This window comes from Helicoverpa zea, chromosome 10, assembly GCF_022581195.2.
Source record: "Helicoverpa zea isolate HzStark_Cry1AcR chromosome 10, ilHelZeax1.1, whole genome shotgun sequence".
Classification (NCBI taxonomy): Eukaryota; Metazoa; Arthropoda; class Insecta; order Lepidoptera; family Noctuidae; genus Helicoverpa; species Helicoverpa zea.
In genome coordinates this window covers 9,656,917-9,665,429 of record NC_061461.1, presented here as the reverse complement: position 1 = coordinate 9,665,429, position 8,513 = coordinate 9,656,917, and the positions used below count along the sequence as shown (strand labels likewise).

General features: G+C 32.3%; 1 non-coding gene across 1 annotated transcript; it reads right to left on the bottom strand.

The window, feature by feature from the left end:
• Positions 1-8,144: 8,144 nt before the first annotated feature.
• Positions 8,145-8,217, bottom strand: Trnav-aac. The gene has a single exon. It is a non-coding gene; the product is annotated as a tRNA-Val (tRNA).
• Between the last annotated feature and the right edge of the window lie 296 nt (positions 8,218-8,513).

Here is an 8,513-nt window from a genome sequence, read left to right as displayed (position 1 = left end):
CAAAATTCTTAAACGAAAGTTTTGGAGTGCTTCTGAAAGGAATTGGACTAAGTCCGTTATTGACCTTTGCTATAGGTCACGGCGGGAAGCGTTATTAAAAGTCAACATCGTAGCTTCTCGTAGCCGCTACGAGTAATTAGTTTCGTAGCTGGCGTAGCTCCTTGACTTATTAGCTATTATTACAGTTTTTTTTGGGTACCTAATATTGGAAATGAGCGAAGCAAAATTGTTTTTCTTACAAGTATTCATTTATCTATTTTGTACTTACCTTTAGTTTTAATCACCTATGTATCTATCAACATAATGGTGTTTCTAAAAAAATACATAAAAATATAAAGGAAACAGGGTCCGTCCCATTATTGGATAGGATCCCAGAGAGTGAAACCTTCTCAGAATTCGCATCGGTTCAAGAAGTACCACCTTCTGAATCAGTTCTTTGGTTATTATTATCATAAACAGCTTAAAGTATTTAGAGAACTATTAAATTTTACTAAATATAAATTTTCATGTAGTATATTTGCCATTTTATCGATTTTTTTATCCAATCTTATTCGCCGTTTTACCACATACCGTTTTACCATCCAAACCAACATACAATCAAATTAATATTGTAAGAAAGAACAGCGGGCAAAACCTATCATAACATTTTACTTACAAGCTTAAGATAACCCTAGTTTCCTATTACAGCTCTATTAAGAACGGTGTCTAACTTCAGCAACAGTTCAGAAACTAATTCTGAAACTTACTCACTGCTGGGATAAGTAGCTTGTAGAAAAAACTTCATTTTATAACTACCCGAGTGAATTACATAGGTAAAATTAACTGTGTACTTGGTCACGTAGTATGGGAAGTCCCTATTATGGTTTGTTCAGGTGATATTATTTCAGAGAAAGTATGAAACTTGGTACTACGTTCATACGTACGTTCGTATTGGTACGTACTTTGATTATATTCAGTTTTATCTAATGTAATAAAATTTTCATTTTTAGGGTTCCGGACCTCGAAAGGAAAAAACGGAACCCTTATAGGATCACTTTGTTGTCCGTCTGTCTGTCTGTCTGTCTGTCTGTCTGTCTGTCTGTCTGTCAAGACCCTTTATCTTAAGAACGCGTGGACGTATCAAGCTGAAATTCACATGAAATACTCGGGTCTATTGTCCCTTTAGGTTGTGAAAATATCAAGCTTCTAAGCCAAGCCAATCAAAAGATACAACCGATTATGTCGATATTTTCAACAAATTCTCGACACTCGCAAAGGAATCAAAACCTAAAGGGTACTTCCCGTAAACTCAGAATCTTGAAATTTGGCATGAAGCATTGTTATATAATGCAAATATAGGAAAAATTGCGAAAATCTCATTTTTTTGTTATATAATTTAATAAAAATATTTTAATAAAATGAAACTTACTACCTTATTTCTCACGAACGAATAAAGGTACCAAATTGAAATTTATACCAAATACCTAGGTCTATTGTCCCTTTAAGCAATGAAAAAATCAAACTTCTAAGTTAACGCGATCAAAAGATACAGCAGTTTTACCGACACCTTAGACGAATTTCCGTCACACGCTAGGGAATCAAAACCTACAAGGTACTTCCCGTGAACTCAGAATCTTAAAATTCGGCACGAAGCAATGTTATATAGTACAGATAAAGGAAAAATTGCGAAAATGATAAATTTGAGGTTACATAAAATATTAAAATATTATTTTTGCTTACATTATATAAAATATTTTTTTAATAATTATAAACTTACTACCTACCCTTTTTCACATGAACGCGTAGAGATATTAAAGTTTTGAATAAAAAGTGAAATTCATATCAAACACTTCTTAAATATAATGGCCTCTAAACTGTGAAAAATTTTAAATCATTCAAAGGTCATTGGGCACCTTAGTATGAAAACCATACCCACGGTGGATACGAACGAAATATAGCACAGTACAATGATAAAGGCTCTGATTTACTATGGCATTAGTCGCATCAATGTGAACCATGGGAATCTAGAGAAAATCAGGTGTAAACATCAAATATTTTCCTTATTTCAATGGGGAATTTAAACGACCAAGTTTGACGGATTTGAGAAATCATTTCTTTGTAGTGAAAGAGTATACTCGCCGTTTATTTCCATTGTCATCAGGTCAGGATCTGATGATGGAAATCCTGAGAAATCGAGGGCAACTATCAGAAATTGTAGGCATGCATAGGATTAAAACTTGATTCTCAGATGTATGTCTGGTGATACTATCAAACAGTGAAGGTTTAGAGCTTATCTGATGATGGAGACGTGAGAAAGTCGAGAGAACTCGGTATGTTTTAGTCACGTCGTGTTTGGGCTTATATTATTCGTATTGACGAGAACTTTTCACAAAAGTTAAAAATAAAAACTATTTACAAAAAAAAAAAAACAACTTCTAAAACAACAAGAAAACTGATGATGCATCCTCTAGACACCGACTTCTAGACCGATGCACCTAACATCTTTTTAATTTCTTTCTTGCTTTTGTTTTCCTGTTGCTTTTTTATATGTTTGAAGTTGGATTTGTTTGTAAAATGCTACAAAATAAAATAATGCCGACTTTATAAAACAAAGAAAGGGACAGAATTACACTTTTGTCAAGGCTCTAGAAACGTAAAGCCAGCAGCCCCGAATCCTACTCTCTACAAGTCGTTGTTACAATTCGACAGCTACAAGTCGTCAGGCGGTTTCGAAAAAAACCTGAAACTGGGGCTCTTTAGGTGATTAATCCCTCAAAAATAAAAGATCCCATTCCTGCAATGGCTGCTTTAACCCAAGTTAGTAGTGAATTCTCATCACCTAAAATAAAATAAGCTCCAACACAAGGTTACGTTATAAATTGTAAAGGAGTTCCCATAACTATATCTGATCTTAGCTGTCGATCCCACAATGGCAGTCAAACCTATCTTTGTGGAAAGTCTTCGCCAATACGAATAAAATAAGCCCAAACACGTGGTAGTTGCAACATACCGTTCAGGAGTTCCCTTGACTCTCTGTAGTCTCCATAATCAAATCAGCTCCAAACCTTCACTGTTTACCAGTACCCTCAAAAATACACTCACTCTCTAAAATATTCAAGAGTTGCCCTCGATTTCTCAGGGTTTCCAGATCCTCATCAGATCCTGGTCATCCGGATTGGCACCTTCCTTCTTTATAAAATGTCTTTAACAATAAAAACTAGCATTGCAACCTGTACAATCCTCTGAAACTGCTTGTCTTTTATATTTTTCAAACGATCCTGGACATTCGTCTTCATGGAATTTTAATAAAATATTTATATTCAAAGAAACGTCATACCATTCTCCACGATTTAAAACTACTTTGATTCATGTCCGCCACTTTTTACAAAGCGGGTCAGATATGCCCCATGACCTTTAAGACATAATTAGTTATTTTCAATCAGATTTCTGAATGATGACTATAAAATGTTGTATATAAATAACTTCAATAAAATAACTTTTACAAGGTACTGGCCTACTATTTTAGTTATATTATAAAATAAAAAATATTAACTATTTTGACTCTCACGAAATTACCATAACTATGATTGTTCTAAACTGAACGGTTGGCGCGAAACTCACTTTTTATCTATACAGCATTTGTACGGAACCCTCGGTGCGCGAGTCCGACTCGCACTTGGCCGGTTTATTCTATTATTGTACGTATGTAGAAGTTTGTGTTTGAAAATAAATAATACAGATTTCCTAAGCGCGCTGTTTCACCAGTGTGCTGGAAGAATTACTTCTAACAACTGGTTAAGAGAATCCCATTTTTAAGCTGGATTGTAATGTATATGCCTATACATTTCGTTCAGCCGTTAAAGCATGATTGAGAAACAAGCATCCAAACTCATAAACTTTTTATTCATAATTTATTTATTTATTTGAGGTTAACCAACAACTGTTTACACGTTAACATTAACAGCACAAGATGTATGTTATCCTACACTTGTGTAACAATTAATTATAGGTTAACACCGCTTGTACAAATATTGTGGTAAATATAATATGTACAATATTAAAAACTGATTACATGATAATTACAATGGATTAAAAAAAATGCAATAATAATAATTAGAATTACAAGTTACAAAAGATACATTAATAAATTAACTGGTATAATTAGGGTGATAAAGTGTTTATATTACATACCATTGATAAAAATATTTTACATTATTTCAAAAGCAGATAAAACTTCACCAAATAAGGGATTTATACGCTAGAAAAAAAAAACAAAATCTTCTGTTTACGCATTCAATTTATTATAGTAACCCTTCGTGTGTCGGAACTTTCAAAAATATTCGTTTGTCACGATAAGCGGCATCATCAATTTGTGGGACTTATCTGAGGATCCTATAAAACTATTGTGCGTATTACAGGATAAAAGGCACTTAAGTTTTCTTTTTGGATTACTTTAGAGCTCGTAGGTTTATCTTCTTTCGATAAAAAATAACTTTTTCTGAAAACTATTGAAAATGTATTACTGAGTATAGCTATTTTAAGTTCAATAAATAATTTGACAAACAATATTTTTCTAAAGATCTAATTTCAGAGTTTTATAATAAAAAAACTTACATTAACACGACATTAATAGCCAACCAAGCCGTACGGTGAATATTAATAAAACTAATAACTACAAAATGCTGGCTATTTCAATATATCCAAGTTACGAACGTCAAACACATTAGTCCTATCCACATATAGCCTAAAATATTCACTCTATATAGAAACTGCGGTCGAAAATTTACATTTATGAATATGCAAGCTAACTACGTAATCAAAGTTACTCATAAAATGATCGAACATTTTCATATACATATAGTTAGTTAAAGTGAGAAGCACTATATTACTGACTAATCTCGATGCCAGCAAAAAGTTTGTGTTAGTATTCGTTAAAACTTTTTAATGGTGTTTCTAATTGTATTAAAATGTGCATGAAACTATGAAAATAAAGTTGAAAAAGGAATGGGGTGAATTGAGTCGTCGCGTCGGTTATATGGCGATCATGTTTTGCTTTAAATCTATTGTTTGAATGAGAGTTCAAGAACTGACTATCTTTAATCAAATGTCACGAACAGCAATATCTTCATTATTAATTGGCCGATGCTTCAAAATTGCTAGAAAAACAATATAGATGCAATTTAATTAGAATATAATAGAATAGAATATTTTTATTTGGAAAACATAGGTATTGACAAAATAAAGATCTTACGTATGTATAATTAGAACGCTATGTTTTGTCATTAAGACGTACAAATGTAGTAGAGAGAGAAAAAAAAACTTAACATTAAATTGACAAACAAAAATAGTAATTAAATCATCAGAAAACAAAATAAACAACAATAAATAAAATTCACAGAGACATATCATTCAAATATTCATCCAAAGAGTAGTAACATTTTTAGGTTAATACGGTTAATCAATAAATACATTTTTATTCTCCAATACATATTACAATTCCTTCTGTTTTATTACCAGCAAAATAAAAATTATGTCGACAAGGCCTATTATTTCTACTTTGGTAAAAATGCCATCTTTAAATTAACATCCGAAGTGTTTCCATTCATTTGGATCCTCCCGTTATTAGGGAAGATAATTTAGTGTTTTTCCGGTTAATGGGAAATAGGGTGAATAGTAACATTTCAAGTTTATCGGGGTTAAAGGAACGTTCGGGCGATGGGACAGATGTCATTGAACACTTAGTTCAATTGATCGGAAAAATAATTTCATTAGAATCACTTGGTGTGAGATTGGGGTTTCTAATCTTAATGAGACTGTTTTCGATGAATCCAAAACTTTAGGTTATCAAAGGGACTTCGGTCTTATCAGTGAATTGCGATTAAAAGGTTTGATACACCTATCTAGATAGAAAATTATCTTACAACTAGATAGAAGTATGGAATAATGGCATTAGTAAAAACAAAGAATAAGATAGATTATAATTAATACACTGAATCTAACAATGACAACCAAAACCATTTAAGAACAAAGCAATCCCCGGCGTGGCTGACGGACAAAAAATACGAAATTACATAAAAGCCACTAGATTTATTAACACCATTATTCTGACACTCTCAAGGAAAGACAATGTCCACGCAGTTATTATACACATAGAAGATAAGAACATAAATCATAATCATATAAAAACAAATGCAGGAGGACTACTCTATAAAATCGCTCCATGAAAGCCTCATGATGAAAAGTAATAATACGTTTTTTCAGGTCTGATTATAGATAATCTTTGACAGTAGGATCATTTCTTTGGTCACACGTTTAGATATTAAAACAAGTATATAGTTTCTTGATAATATTTCAACTATTCCACCTTATTCACTTACTTTGGTCGTATTCAATCTACATTGTATTTACCGTTGATATAGAGAAGATATTTTGCATGGGTGTGATTCATTAAACTTATATTTTGTTTAGTAGTTTTTGAGTTTATCACAAACTGTACAATATCATGTACAAAAACAATATTTTGACTATAGGTATTGCTTGGAAAAAATATCTATTCCATACACATAAGCCATGAAACCACAAGCCTATAGACTTTCTGTTCCCATCTACTCCTGTCATAATGCGTCAGTCATGATATCGAGGTCACCACGGTGGTAATATGAAGGTACAAGTTAATTCCCAGCCTATTGTGTGCCCATACAATAACACAACACTTTTATACCAGTTTCGGGTCACTTGTAATGGTAGACCTTATCCGTCTTACCACAAAAACTTTTAAACGTCAGTTTATGCCTTGTCTAAAAAAATGTCAAATTATGACGTTGACATATGGTTCATTTTGCAGCCAAAATTTTATTAGACAAGTGTAAAACAGGGTTTAAAGTTTTTGTAGTAAGGCCCTATGGCTTTAATTAAGCATTTTATAGGGATCCCCGAGATGTTGGGTTTCGGTAGTGTTTTGTTTTCTGAGAATAAATATTGGAGATTGCTTTGTTGTGGTTGAGGAAAATTGACTATGCTGAAACTGTGAATCAGGTCTCTAAATGAAATCTTTAATGTAAGAGTATTGTACAATCATTTTCATGCCCGTAAATATATCAGCTTGGTTTGAAAAGTCAGTAAAGACACTGCCTGGTAGCAAAGCAATTATATCCGTTAAATATTTTTTTAAATAATTTTCATTTGACTATAATGTGAAATTGTGAAACAAAGTTAAATAAATTAAGGGTAGCTATAATTTATGTTAAGTTATACATACGTATTACATAGGTACTTATGTAGCCCATAATTTATAGTCACTAAAATTGCTTAAAACATTAATCCTTATCCTCAATTTTCGATTAAATCAAAAGCTAGCTAAAAATGGAATCAATTGATGTTTCTACGTTTGAACCATGATCAAATAAATTGATTCCTTTTCATCACATTATCGCATTAGAATACCCGCACACTGTCAACTAAACAGTTGGATGACAGATAATACTATGGTTTAAAAAAAAGTTTTTTTTAAAGAAAATTTTGAATTCTATTGAAGTTTTTAATCGATCTGACATCCGACAAATACCTGGTCGTATAAATTCATAACAAATGTTCGTAACTAACTTATTTAGAAGTTAAGTAATATGTGGTACTATTCATTTCTACCTCTATACTCATTTACGTCGCTTGTTTGTACGCTCAAACATTCTGTTGGCAGTCTTTTTAGTCTACTCTACAGAGTAAGGCTACTCTAAATCGACATACGTTTTAAGCCTTCACTACCTACGGGTTTTATCCCATAAAATCTAACATCAAACAGGATTTTATTTGACGTATTCGAAAAGGCTTTTATTTTTTCTAACTCTCTCCTTTTAGGCGAGTTGAAATGTAAATTCGTTGTATATGTAATCCGAGTTGGTACTTGCTTGGCTATACAATATGTATGGAAGGTGTAAAGCAGGAATAAGTGGGTTTGAAACAGTATTAATGCGACTTTTATCAATATTTCATCGAAAAAACATTCTTGAAATGGGACGATGTTCTTTCATTTGAACAAATAGTTAAGGAACCGTATTGTAATAAATTTTAGACATAAGAAATATTTTATAATGATTAGACAGTGTTTATTTTGCAGGAAAAATATAAAACAATAGCATAAGTAAAATTGATTCAAAATACAAAAACTATGTTTCCGCCCGGGATCGAACCGGGGGCCTTCTGCGTGTTAGGCAGATGTGATAACCGCTACACCACGGAAACTTGATAAAGGTAGTCAAAAGAGTCTGTCGCTAGCCGCCTTAAGACGTGAAAGTAGTCCACTTATTATTAGCCACGAGATAATCAATGCGTGTGTAAAACCGGTATCTGGGGCCATATATTATGTCACGTCACACAATAATAATCTTAATTCTTATTCTGATAAGGTCTTAATAAAATTATGCTACCAAAACAGTACTGATTAAGAAATGGGACTGTTGCAAATATTTCGTCAACTTGTATGTGAATTAGTTTGATATTATCAAAAAGAAAATTATGGTGTATACACAGATATATTT